Source organism: Cryptomeria japonica, chromosome 4 (genome assembly GCF_030272615.1).
Source record: "Cryptomeria japonica chromosome 4, Sugi_1.0, whole genome shotgun sequence".
NCBI lineage: Eukaryota > Viridiplantae > Streptophyta > Pinopsida > Cupressales > Cupressaceae > Cryptomeria > Cryptomeria japonica.
In genome coordinates this window covers 379,769,228-379,783,541 of record NC_081408.1, presented here as the reverse complement: position 1 = coordinate 379,783,541, position 14,314 = coordinate 379,769,228, and the positions used below count along the sequence as shown (strand labels likewise).

The following is a 14,314-nucleotide window of genomic DNA, read 5'->3' as shown; positions in this document are numbered from 1 at the left end:
ACTTTAGTGGAATAGCTTCTTGGGTAGTGTATGCTGAAATTTTCAAGGGGGACTTACGTTTGACAAGTATTTTTGAACTGTTGGACTTAGATGGATTTAGCAATTTAGGCTCTTCTTTTTTTTGGGATTTTTTGGGATTTAGACTTTCAAAAGAAAGGGAAAAAGGGATAGGGTTTAGGAAGGCTAATCTAATCCTACGAATTCTGGAGACGGTGTCAACTAGGTGGTCTCGAGAAACCAAACCTTGCTTCGCCACACTAGGGACAACTACACAAGGCCGGCGCAATCTTCAATGGGTTGTGCTTATGATCGAGATGTTGGGATGCATAGGGGATGGGCTCAGACTAACTTTGCATGATAGAATGGAAATCATCCATTTACCAAAAGTATGAGCGGAGATACACCATTAATTGGTACTTATCAAATCCTTTATTCAAATTAGCAACAGTGAAAGCAAATCTATATTAATTTTAACTAAGTGTTGAGGCAATTGAAATGATGCAAATCATTCAAATAATAGAGATTACAAAGCAGCGCACATGCAATATATTATCTAGAAATGACCTTAAGCAACAATACATCAAAAACCTCACCCTCTCCAAATGAGAGGAGGTAGCCTTATATAGTTTTAAAAAAAAAACGAACGGCCGAGATCAAACAGTGATCAAGGGCCCAAATTGAAGGCTATAAACCCTAATTAGGGTTTCCCAAAACTAACTACCCTCGACCAATTACATTTGGGACACTTGTCCTTCTTGCTAAATATGAACCATCAATGAAAATAGAAGGTTGTTGCATTGTGAAGTGTGCCCTTCTAGATGCTTCTGGATAAGTCAAGTTCATCGAACCTGGACATGCTGACTTGGAGCGATCTGATTGGTTGGAAAAAGACGAGGCGCCACCTCAATGTGTTGGATGTCTTTCTTGAATTCTCCAATTTTTGTCAAGAAATCGTCTAAGTATGGAAATTTGATTCCTTCTTGTTGCCATTTGATTCTGCTTGGGAGCTTGTCTTTTTTAATTCCTTTAGGAGATGAAATTCTTCAAGAAGTTGGAAGTTTATCTAACTTTTCCATATTTTCACCAAGTCTGAGAACTTTTCTTTCTTGATGCCTTGAGATTCTTTCAAGTGCCTCGAATTTGGAGAAGAAATCCCCTCGTGAAGTTTTTTTTTCATACTTAGCCAAATTTTGGCCCTCTCTATACTCGAACGAACCTTGCTCGTGGTCCCGTCTTCAATTCTGAATTTGGCTCGAAACTCCATTTGTGTTTTCTGTGATGATCCTGCCTTCAACTGCCAATTTATGTTGCGTGGGCGGAGGGTTAAAAAGCTCTGGGTAACCCCTTGCAAATATGAAATGATGGGGTCAAGCTGTTTAGGCATTCGCTGTGATCATGTCCTTCTTCTTGATACCCTGACATGCCTTCATCATGATTGAGGAAATTGGAATTTTCTTTGTGAAACATTTCCCATACTTAGCCAAATTTTGGCTATCTTCACGCCCAGATGAACCTTGCCTGTGAACTTGTCCTCAATCTTTCGTTTGGCTTGAAACTCCAACTGCGATCTCTATGATGATCCCGCTTCTATTTCCTCCTGCGACCTGTAAAACCAAAGGAAAATAAGTTAGAAATCTATCTTGGATTAAAGAAAATCGAGGCTGCGAACGGCTAAGTGTTTGGAAAATTTCACTTCATTTTCATACTTAGCCATGAGAATGGGATTTTCACATGTAAATTCTTCAAGATATCTGTGATCACAATCCAACACCAAGTGTTATAACTCCGAAAATTTCTTATACTTAGCCAAAAAAAATGATTTTCCTCTCTTAGAAATTCGAAGAAATTCACTAAAAATCATTTCTCAAACTTTGGAAAAACTCAGAAAATATATAAATTTGCATCATGAATTTAATTTCACCTTCAAAAAGACTCAAAAATTCAGGAGAGATTCAATAATTCGTCCTTATACTGGTTGTCTTTCTCCAAAAATCTGTGAAACTTTTGTCAAAAAAGTTTATCCAACTTCCAGCAATATCCAAAACTTTCTCCAGATGAACTCCAAACTGAAAGTATTTTACTATGCTCTCCTTAATATTTTCGACCTTCTTGGTGTAGAAATGAAGTTTACAACGAAGTATTTGTAAATAAAGTTAAATCCTCAATCAGAAACCCTTAAAATCTTCCAAATCATGTTTCCAATTTTAACTTCATTCTTTTGGAAAGTGTTGTCATCTTTCCAAATTCAAAGAAAATATCTTCCAAAAGTTTCCAATTTGGCTATAAGTTCGAAATATTTATTAATCTTCCAATATTCTCTTTAAAAAAAACTTTCCATTTTGGATTTAAGTTCGAAATCCTTATCAGTCTTCCAATATTCTCCTTTTGAAAACTTTCTATTTTGGATTTATTTTGAGGATTTTTAACAATCCTTAGATATTTTCTTCATTTTGGATTTAATTTTGAAATCTCAATGGATTTTGTGACATCACTGGCATCTTGTTGATTTTGTTTGACTTTTCAATGCGTAGGTGGACTTTTGAAATTTATCTCCATCTTCTCCAAGGTATGGCGGACTTTGGAGACCTTTCCTCATGGCTCTCTTCAAGGCAAAATTTTTGGCTAAGGCATGGGGCGCACTTTAGACTTTGCTCCTACATGGTGAAATTTTGGCTAAGGCATGGGGCGGACTTTGAAGGTCTCTCCTCATGGCTCTCCATCAAAGTGAAATTTTGGCTAAGGCATGGGGTGGACTTTGAAGGTCCCTCCTCATAGCTCTCTTTACCCTTGGCGGACTTTAAACTTGGCACCTCCTACCTTGCTCTCTTACTTTGGCGGACTTTAGGCTAGGCTCCCACCTTGGTGGACTTCAAACCCATCCCCTAAGCGGACTTCAAGCAACCTCCCCTTGGGCGGACTTTGGAGGGCTCTCCACCTTGGGCGAACTTTGGTGTTAGCTCCCCCATGACCTCTCTAGCCTTGGCGGACTTTGGTGAGTGCTCCCACATGACCTCTCTAGCCTTGGGCGGACTTTGGTGAGTGCTCCCACATGACCTCTCTAGCCTTGGGCGGACTTAGAAGGCTCTCCACCTTGGGCGGACTTTAAGCATAGCTCCTACATAACCCTCCTAGCCTATGGCGGACTTTAGAATGTTGGCCACGTTGGCCTCTTTAGGCTGGGCGGACTTTGGAGAGTGCTCCCACATCTTCTTTTCTCACTTCACAAGGCATAGGGCGGAGTTTAAGAGGCATGACCACCAATTGACATGCTTGGGCGGAGTTTTGATGTCCTTACCATCTTCACCAAGAAGTTTGGGCGGACTTTGGAGAGTCCACAAGACATGGCGGAGTTTTGAAGCCTCTCAAGGCGGACTTTAGGAAGGTCTCCTTGAGGGCGGAGTTCTATGCTCCCTCTTCATAGCCTCTCCAACATGCATGGCGGACTTTAGACACCTCTCAACATGGCAGACTTTTGGTCTACCTCCCAACATGGCGGACTTTTAGACATCTCCAACATGGGCGGACTTTTAGACCTTTGCTCTTCAAGGCGGACTTTTGGAGGCTCTCAAGAGGGCAGACTATATATGAAATATAACATTTAAGTACAAGTGGTATATACTTTAAGTTATATTTCATATATATTGTCAGGATGTTTGAGAGTGGTTTGAGGTCTCTAGGACTTATAATGCAAAATCTAGTTTTTGGAGGATTCTCCAATTTTCCAGACTTAGTCAAATTTCAGGATCAAGATGACATTCTAGACTTAGCCAAATTTCTTAGAAAAAATTCAAAATTTCACAGCTTAATCAAATTTAATTGGATTAACTTGAAATTTGAAATCCATGCCTAGGTGGATCATCTGATGCATCACGCCCCCTAAAATCTAGGGATTTGGCTTTTTAGGTCAAAACTTGGAATTTTTGAGTTCCAGTCGAAGCTGGTCAGTGGTGCAAGTGTAAACCCTAGGTTCCCATTCCGAAAAAGCAAAAAAGCCTAAAATCTAGGGATTTAGCTTTTTAGGTCAAAACTTGGAATTTTTGAGTCCTGGTCGAAGTTGGTCAGTGGTGCAAGTATAAACCCTAGGTTTGCATCCTGAAAAAGCAAAAAGCCTAAAATCTAGAGATTTAGCTTTTTAGGTCAAAACTTGGAATTTTCAAGTTCCGGTTGAAGCTGGTCAGTGGTGCAAGTGTAAACCCTAGGTTTGCATCTCGAAAAAGCAAAAAGCCTAAAATCTAGGGATTTAGCTTTTTTAGGTCGAAACTTGGAATTTTCAAGTTCCGGTCGAAGCTGGTCAGTGGTGCAAGTGTAAACCCTAGGTTTGCATCCTGAAAAAGCAAAAAGAAGACATCCCTAAAAAATAGGGAAAACTTTCTAAAAATAGCCATACCGGGGATCGGGCTAAAAATGCCAAAAACAAAACTTCCTAAAAAATAGGAAAAAGCAAAAAAGCAAACTTTCTAAAAATAGAAAGTTGTCCAAATTCGTCCAAATCGATTGCGATCTTCGTCCTTTGGCCTTTCTAAGCACTCTGGTGGTGTTCACACTTCGGAATCACATAATTTGCAAAAACTAACTTTCAGTCGTCAGGGCCTGAAATGCTCTGAACTGGACAAGGCTTGGTGAAATTGCAGCAAAACGTCATAAGACACTAACAAAACCCTAGAAAGAAGGAAAAGAGAGGGTCCGCATTTGCAATGGGGCGATGTGTGAAAAAGGTCACAACAGGACGGAAACCCCAGGGTCTTGCCTGTCTGGGACGTAGCCCCCAGCACAGTGGTTATTTGGTTCTTGAATTCAGTTTTCAGTGCCTTAGAGTTGGTACAACATCTTTTCTGGAGGATTCAGTGAACAGAGTTAGGGTTCAGCGTGGAGATTGGGGTTTTCAGCTTGGCATCACCTAACCGTTGTACGGCTGTACTTTGCAACCATTTCTCTTCCCACATGAAGCTATGTAAGAGCTTTGGATGTTTGTCGCAACCTCCTTCTTGATTACAATATTCACTCTTCATCCAGGTTGGACTCATTGTTATTGTAATCTTCCTGGAATTGTTTGGAATCACTATCTGGATAATTATTTGATTTAAATAATCAGAAATCTGCTTGGTATGATTCTGATTTGGCTGTGTATGAACATTTATTTCCAGTACTCTTTTCATGTACTTGTTCTTCAATTATTACTTGCTGAAAAACTATCAAAAACACAAAAATAGACAAACCTTCTGCAACTTCTGTCTATTCTTTGAAACCATCAAAGGAAACACAGGAAAATATAGTTTATTAATTTAAAAACTACAACAGATCAGCAAGGGGATCCATCAGGGATCTTTCATTCAATATGGCTGATCTATTATAAAGATTGACCTTCCTATGCAAGACAATCGTGCTATTATTGATGACAAAGAAATTAATTGAACACCATTGCATAAAACAATGATAAAAACATATGAAAAAGGCAGCGTTCATATTTGTTGTTTAGAACAAAAGTATTGTCAAGAAGACAAAGTCAACTTCAGAATCCTTGATTTCTATTTGATTGATGGCTAAAGTTTTTGACAAAATACAGCAGTAATAGACAAGCGGTTAGATGATAAGGAGCCGATCATAATCTACAGAAAAGGACAATCTCTATGACGGTGATTGAAGGCATTGGTCATAGTTGTTTAGAGCAATGATGAAAGATATAATATATAAAGTGATCTAAATAAAGGCATGTGCAGTTGCCTCCATCGACATCATGACAGGATTAAGAGAACCACATGTGACAGATTGGCAATATGTTCTTTTCCCAAGTGCTTCGAAACAGCAATGACACAAATAGAATTACAGATTATAAAAACCACAATAATAAATAAGATACTAAAAATTAGAAATTAACCGACTTGTTAATAATCAACATTCAATAAGACAAAAGAAGAGGGTTTTAATAAATACAACTCAAGTGATCAGAAGAATGTTTTAACATGGCATTTGAACAAACCGATAACTATGATTTGCTATTATCAAATGAAATCGTGAACGAAGAGTTCTTAATTTGGTTGAATGAAGAAGTTTTATTATCGGTTGAGATAACCGATAGCAATATAAAACATGGCATTGATAATCAGTTTAGTAATCAAAGGATATGATTATTATCACAACCATGGGTTACGAAAAGATGCAACCTTACTATGAATGATTACGAGAAAGATATATAAAGGAAATAAAATTGAAGTTTGAGGGGGAGGGGGATTTTTTTGGAGATTAAAATAATTGAAGAATTGCCAATACCACGTTCAGGTCTTTGATATGATATAGATATCAGAATTAAAGTAAGAGGACTTACAATAAAAATTCAGATTTATTAGTAGTAAAATAAGCTTGCCAAAAGTGCTTTGTGGGCCCCAAACAATCAGCAGCTGAATACTTGTTATTCTGATTTCTATAATAAAAGGATCCTCAAATGGTGTTTGTAGCATTTAGAAAGGGTTTTAACTTTTTGGAGACTCCACAATTATTGCTGTGTTTTTGCAGCAGCTCAAATAAATGGAATGGGACCCAGTTGGAAGACTTTGAAATATTGGTTGTGTTTTTTACTTCAGCCTCACTTAAGCTTTCACAAGGAAATCGCAGATTATTGATTGCGATTTGAGTGATCAACATTACAAAAGGGTCAACTAAGGTCAAAGAGGAGTCAACAGCATGTTGATGATTGAAGATTTTTGTTTGGGAAAAATGACTCTTTTTTATCCATTCTCCACTACTTGTGGGATACCAATCAGATAGAAGCTGCAGCAAATCATGGTCAGGTCTTTTTATTATTTTTTAAAAGTTCATATTTGAAAACCTTAAATACACTTGTCATTTTCAGAATATTTTTTCTCTTTAGCAGAAAAATATAGAGTGGTGAAAATAATTTATTGAATATTTTAATGAGTTGTCATGTTGGTTAAGATTAAAAAATTGATGTTATGGTAAAGACATATATTAATCTTGAAAATGAGTTGAAAGTTTCCACAGACTAATACATATGCAAAAGCATATGGATTTCAAAGAATCGATGTTGTTCAATTAATCAAGGAGACAAAGCTCCTTTAAATAGAGTTACAAAGACGATGTTTCTAAAAGAAACAATCGTTAACTAGAGGCGAAATTAGAAACAACTTAAATGACCATTAATAACACAAAGAGAAAGATATTATTCTAATACGCTCCCTTAATGGTCATCGTTCTAACTACCAAGAGAAATAACAGAGTAGGTTGCCCCCTTCTTCTCAGAACACGCTGCAACAGAAGACAAGAGCCTGCCACTAACTCTGCCACTTGAGATGAGTCTGCCACCAACCCTCCTAGAAACTGCAGAACTTCTGGAGATACCCAAAACAACACCAACCGTCCATCCTGATGTTGGAGAACTGTCCCTCCCTGTAACCAGAGACACACCAAGAACATCTGTCACGATTTTGAGGAAAAAATCGGCAAACCCTCCAAACTATTGCAGATGAGCAAGAAGCCCGAAAATAGACTGCAAATAAGAGACTAGTGCAGATGTTCGCACAACAACTGCAGGTGTGACGAAAAACAAACTGCAGCAAAGTACAATTTGTGAGGAAAAAATCATAAACCCTCCTGATTTTTTATTTTTTTTTACAGGGACAAAAAATATTTAAAAACCCACAGATAATTTTATAGGACAAAATTATTAAAACCCACAGATTTTTTCAAGGGAAAAAAATATTAAAACCCATCAGAATTTTTTTAGGTAAAAAAAATTAGAAACCGAAACAAACATCGATGCCCATAAGCCATCTTCATGCTTTTTGAAGTACGAAAACGAGGTACTGAGAAGATGCTAAGTGCACAAAACCTGACTGCCTTCCGACATCAAGTTGGTCAATGACACCATCTTGCATGTTTCCCAATGCACAAAAAACGAAAAAAACTGAGAAGAGGCGCTGACATAGAATTCAAAAAATTTGAATCCCACTGCAGAAACAGAGGCAGATGCAGGTACAGATTTCAAAAAATAAAGAATGGCTGGCACGAATCTCAAGAAAAAAAATTCCGGTTGACCCAGAAAAATCCGAAGACAACCCAGAAATCCTTGTGAAAAAAGTAAAAAGAATCTGCTGTCGGAATCTGGATCCGCTAGCTCGAAAATCGAGGCACGAAAATCAAGGCACCCAAAAAATTATGACGACGACCCAGTTGAGATCTCGAAAAACCCACCATGAATCTGTGCTCAGAAATTTTTTTCGACTGAATCTGGAGGGTCAAAACCCTAGCCGAAAATGCAGATTTCCGTCCAAAAATGGCAAAAAAAATCTGAAGGCAGGAAAAAAACGCATTGCGTGGTCGCGCAAAATGTAGGAGAGACGGGTTGTGGGAGAGGGCAGAAAATAGCGAGAAAACCCTAGTAGCTGCAGCCAAAACGAACTGCCAAAGTAGCAATTTCGAATAAACAAAGAAATTTTTCAAAAAAAACTGTTAAAAATTCATGACGAATTTTTAATTGAAAAATTATTTCGAAAATAACCAAGGCTTTGATACCATAATACAGATGCAAAAGCATATGGATTTCAAAGAATCGATGTTGTTCAATTAATGAAGGAGACAAAGCTCCTTTAAATAGAGTTACAAAGACGATGTTTCTAAAAGAAACAATCGTTAACTAGAGGCGAAATTAGAAACAACTTAAATGACCATTAATAACACAAAGAGAAAGATATTATTCTAATACCATAAAACAGTGCGAGACACGCAATGGATTTCAAAGAATCGATGTTGTTCAATTAATCAAGGAGACAAAGCTCCTTTAAATAGAGTTACAAAGACGATGTTTCTAAAAGAAACAATCGTTAACTAGAGGCGAAATTAGAAACAACTTAAATGACCATTAATAACACAAAGAGAAAGATATTATTCTAATACCCTCCCTTAATGGTCATCGTTCTAACTACCAAGAGAAATAACAGAGAAGGTTACCACCCTGCAAGACAAGTGTTTGTCAAAATTTACTCTCTCTAACATTGAGTGGAAAAACGGTGCAAAAAATTAGTACAAATAGGGTAGGACATTACAATGAGAATAGAAGGAGAGAGTATGCACTAAAATTTATCATCCAAGCTTATTTGTTTTGATTAATTCAAGAAGGCATTTATAGAGTGAATACGAAGAATATTTTATGAAGGCACAAAAGGAGTTTGTCATCCATTGAAGAAGACATATTCTGTGAAGGAGTTTGTCATCCATTGAAGAGGATAAATTTTGTGAAGGAGTTTGTAATTGTCCATCATCCATTGAAGGAGCAATATTTAAGGTGCAATCTAGTTTTGATTTGGAAGTTGGTGCTTCCTAAAGGAGAGATTGGTGTCTCTCCCTAAGTTGGTGCTTAGTTGTGGGGGTTGTGTTGTGGCCATTTCACACATCGCCCGATTGCAAATGGGGACCCCTGCTTTTTTGCTTTCTAGGGTTTGTTTTCTGGGTCTTTTAGGGTTTTGTCTAATAGCCTTTAACTTTCGAGTGTCGCCAAGGGGATCACTTGGATAGCAGGTTCTGCTTGAGTTAGGTCAAGTTGGTGAGTGATGAAGTCTGGAATGTCCTGATCCTGAAATTTGACTAAGTCTGGAAAACTGAAAATCCTCCAAAAACTAGATTTTGCAATATAGCTCCTGGAGGTCTGAAACCACTCTCAAACATCCTGAAAGTATATATGGAATATAACTTGTCACTTATACTTTAATGTTATATTCCATAAAATGATCCCGACGGAGAGTTCAAAAAGTCAAATTTCGCTCCTGACCCTTCCAGAGGGTCCAAAGTGAATTTCGCTCTTGACCCTTCCAGAGGGTCCAAAGCGAATCTCGCCCCTGACCCTTCCAGAGGGTCCAGGGCGAAAATCAACCTAGGACTCATTTCTTGCCTTATTTGACCAAATTTTGACTTGCAAGGCATTTTGAAGGGAAAATTGGAAATGTTTGAAAACCTTGAAAAAATGATGGATTCTAGCCTAGAAGAGGAATTTCGCTCCTGACCCTTCCAGAGGGTCCAGAGTGAAATTCATTATAAACTTCATTTGCCACCTTGTTTGAGCTTGAAAACTTGTTCCTAACTTGGAAAACCATCTAATTTTGCCTTGTGAAGTGGTTTGAAACTTGAACATTGAGCAGTTTAGCTTGGGATGAAGATTTCGCTCCTGACCCTTCCAGAGGGTCCAGAGCGAAAATCTTATTTGAGCTTATTTGTCACTAATTTTGGCTAAATTTTTATGTGCAGGGTCTCTTGGAATGAAGATTGGACGTCACTTGATACATTTGAAGATTTGGAAGCATGTAGAATGATGAATTTTGGACAAAGAAGGCAAATTCGCTCCTGACCCTTCCAGAGGGTCCAGGGCGAAAATCTTAGTAGAGGACATTTCTTGCTCAGTTTGGGCGAATTGGAGTATCAAAGGCATGATGAAAGGTGGAGAGAGCATGATGAAAGCCTAGGCACATTTCGAGATGAAAGAATGAAGGAGTTTTGTCCAGGAAAGGCAATTTCGCTCCTGACCCTTCTAGAGGGTCCAGAGCGAAATTCCTTCTAAACACATTTTTTGGCCTTTCTTGGACATGAAATCCTATTCTTAGCACAGTGCAAGATGAAACCTACCTTGCAAAGAAGTTTCAAGTTGGAAAAATGATGATTTTTGGTCAAGAATGAAAATTTCGCTCCTGACCCTTCCAAAGGGTCCAGAGCGAATTTTCTCAAAATCACTCTTTGCTATCAAGTTTTGCTAAGGCAAGTATGGGATAAGATGAAAATAGAAGGAATTGAGCCCAAATGAGAAAAATCGCTCCTGACCCTTCCAGAGGGTCCAGGGCGAAAATTCTTCAAACACCTATTTGCTCTTGCGAAATCAAGTGAATCTTGGGTTGAACGTGAAAAGAGAAGTGTTTTTTAGCCTTGAAGGTGAATTGAAGTTGAAAGGGTGGAGGAGCATGCCCAAAACTTGAAAATCGCTCCTGACCCTTCCAAAGGGTCCAGGGCGAAAAAACCTAAATTCACCTTTTTCCTCCTAGGTTGAATGAAGCTAAGTCTGGAATGCAATGAAAAAGCCTATTTGGGATGCCTTGAAGGGGTTGTGAACTTTAGAAAATGAAAATTTTGAGCCCAATTATGAATTTCGCTCCTGACCCTTCCAGAGGGTCTAGAGCGAAATTCCCAAAAATGCAATGTTTCCTTCAAAGTTTTGATGAGCTAGCCCAGTGATGGAGGTGAATGAACCCTGGAGATCGCCTTGAAGGAGTTCAATGATCAAGCTAAGGTGAATTTTGGCCTAAATTGAAAAAATCGCTCCTAACCCTTCCAGAGGGTCCAGGGCGAAATCTTGAAGAAACTTCACTAAGCCTCAATCAAACCTTGATATTCCCAAATTTTGCCAAATTTGCCAAATTCAAGACATTTGGGAGGTTAAATTAAATTCGCATTAATTAAAGGCATTTTTAATTTAATAAGTTAATTTTTAGGCCTTGAAATAATAAAATTTTTTACCTTGGAGGCACTAAAATTAATTTTTAAAATTAAAAAAAATAAAAGGTGAGCGCTCAAGAGCATTTATTTGCTTTTACAAACAAGTCGGCCTCCTTTTAGGTGAGATTTTATCTTATTTTATTACTAAAAACCTGGGTCGGCCTCATGGTTAATTAGGGTGAGCGCCCTATATAAGAGAGGGGTGTTGTAGCAAATGCAAATCATTCTTTCACTCCTTATGCGAAATTGAGGAGCAATTCGAAGAGTGAATCCTAGCTGAGTTGGAGGCGAATTTCTTGATAAGTTGGAGGATAATTTCCAGAATTTGCTAAGTGTTTGGAGGCTAGTGGAAAGTGAAGCTCTTTTGAAGGCTAATGGAGGTGTAATTCATCCAATGGAAGACCACAATTCAACCCTTGTCCAGCAAAATCCGGTCTTCTTTCATCATTTTCCAAGGTTTCATAGTTAGCCATTCAAGGAGGAGGTTTCAAATAACCACCCAAAGCCGGAGGATCTATTACTTAGCAGACTCTCAATGAAGAAGATCGGGCAAGGACAAGGGCGACCTCCTCCCGTCTAGCATCAACAAGGACGGCCTTCTTCGGTCAAGCATCATCAGGAATAACCTCTTCCAATCAAGCATTCCAAGGCGAGGTACATCATCATCCTGCACATCAAAGACAAAAGAAGTTAGAGCAAGGGTTCGTTGAAGAAGCAGATAGTTTCAGATGAATTAATTAAAGCTAGCTTCTCAGCATCATCGAATTGGATATCTACCAAGTTGCCAGGTGTTAGACAAGGTGGCATCCTAATCATCACTCCTCCAGTCGAATTGGTCCACCTCAGCATGTCCAGATTCAATGTACCTGACTCATTAAAGGTGGCACAAACTTCAATGTACCTACCCCAACTATCCATTGGTCGAATATTCCAGAGAAGACATGTGTCCAATTAATACAATTATTTCATTGGTCAGAATTGAGTTTGTTGTAACAAACCCTAATTAGGGTTTTTATTGTAGAATCTTGGCCATTGATCTCAAATTGGTCTTAGCCATTGAATTATATTAAGGGCACTATATAAGCCCCGACTTTTCATTTGTAAAGGCGAATAGAAAGGAAGAGTTAGTGAATAGGGAGTCGATAGCTAATAGTTAGTCAATAGTTAGAAATAGTGGATAGTCAGTTGATAGAATAACACCTAGAGTAGAATAGAGAGAGAAGGCAAAGATTGTTGCCAAGATGTTGTAAAAGACTTGTAAAACCTCATTGAAGAAATGGTGAAATCTATGGGTCGATTCAACAATTTGCATGGTCTTTATACTTCTCAAATTTGATTTCATGTTATTAGATGAGTGGAAGAAATGTGTTTGATTGATGGTGAAATTTGTATTTCCATACTACTAGCAGTTTGTTGATTGCAGACTTGCCTTTTGTAGTCAACTGGAATCATTCAGCTTAAGCTTAACTTCAATTGTCGCTTCTTCATTGATATGCATCAGCCTGATGGTGTCTATGCCTGTAGTGATAATCTGAACATCATAAAACTTTCCTCCGAAGATTGCACTAACCTTGTGGAGATGGTCCTGAGATGTCAAAACAAGACTTAGTTAGAATTTCATCAAAGATCATTCATTGCTCCTACATTCTTAGTATCAGAATTAGATCCTTTCCTCGCCCTCATCCTTTTTCCTTTTTTTCAAATCTAAGCTAGTAAAATCCTGTGTTCCAGCAATATTTAAAGCAAATCAGACGTTTAGGTCATCAAGTGCAAGTCCCCTTGTGATTCCAGCAAATCACATCATACCACAGAGAGCTTATCCACACGTAGAGATCCTACAACAAAGAACCTTGAAGTCATCCCGATTGATCCTTTTCGCGACATCTTCAGCATTCGGAGACTTTATTCAAGAGAGGATAAGGTACCTTTCGGTATTTTATTCTGTGTTCGCATGTGCATGAAAAACACATCAACAAGTTGGTGCCTACAAAGTTTTATGAAGAGTTTATATATGAGCGATATTGTGCCGTGGTTTTCTCCTGTAAGGGTTTCCACATAAATATTGCATGTCATTGTGTTCTTCTCATGTGCATAATATTTGATGTTGAGTAAATGATGTTATTGTGATTGATAAAGTGTTAAATTGGTAAAAAGTTGCACCATGCTGATTCACCCTCGCTCCACCTCTCCCCCACCCCCATTGGTATATTTGTATGCTCTTCATTTTCTTTATAGCATGTACTGGAATCTATGAAAATTATCCATCTCTGTTTATCAAGATTGTTGAATCCAGTGATTCCCTTGGAATGATACTCATCGCATTCTTTTTCCTTGTTGAACATTGCTGTAAAATATTGTTTTTTGCCATGAAGTGTGTATTCTGACACTGCAAATGTGTAGTACTTCTCTATATTTATAACAAGAGACAATATTAAAAGATGATCAAATAGCAAGTTTTACATTATGAAATATAAATCTATTCTGATTACTAACGTTATCAGACCCAGCAAATTTTCTACAGATAGTTTTTGCTGGAATTATTTAGTTGGTTGTATAATTGCACATCCTTTTGGAACCTTGATGCTCTTTATTAGAGTTAAGTTTTCTCATGAAATAATGTAAAAATATGTTGGCAATGGGCATTATAATTGAAATTTTATGCATTTTTTAATATTGGAGTTGAATTTGAAAGTTGTGGAATTATCCTTTAACAATTGAATCAAGAGTGGCCAACCATAAACAAAGTAATTATATAAATTCCATGTGAACATAATCCTACATACATCCTACAGTTTTAATTTTGTTCTGACTAACCCAAATTTTAAAA

At 37.8% G+C, this 14,314-nt stretch overlaps 1 protein-coding gene across 1 annotated transcript in view; it reads left to right on the top strand.

Moving 5' to 3' along the window:
* The window catches only part of LOC131047610 (putative ABC1 protein At2g40090), a 224,781-nt gene that overhangs the window by 96,259 nt on the left and 114,208 nt on the right, over window positions 1-14,314 (top strand). The gene's annotated exons all lie outside the window — the stretch shown is intronic.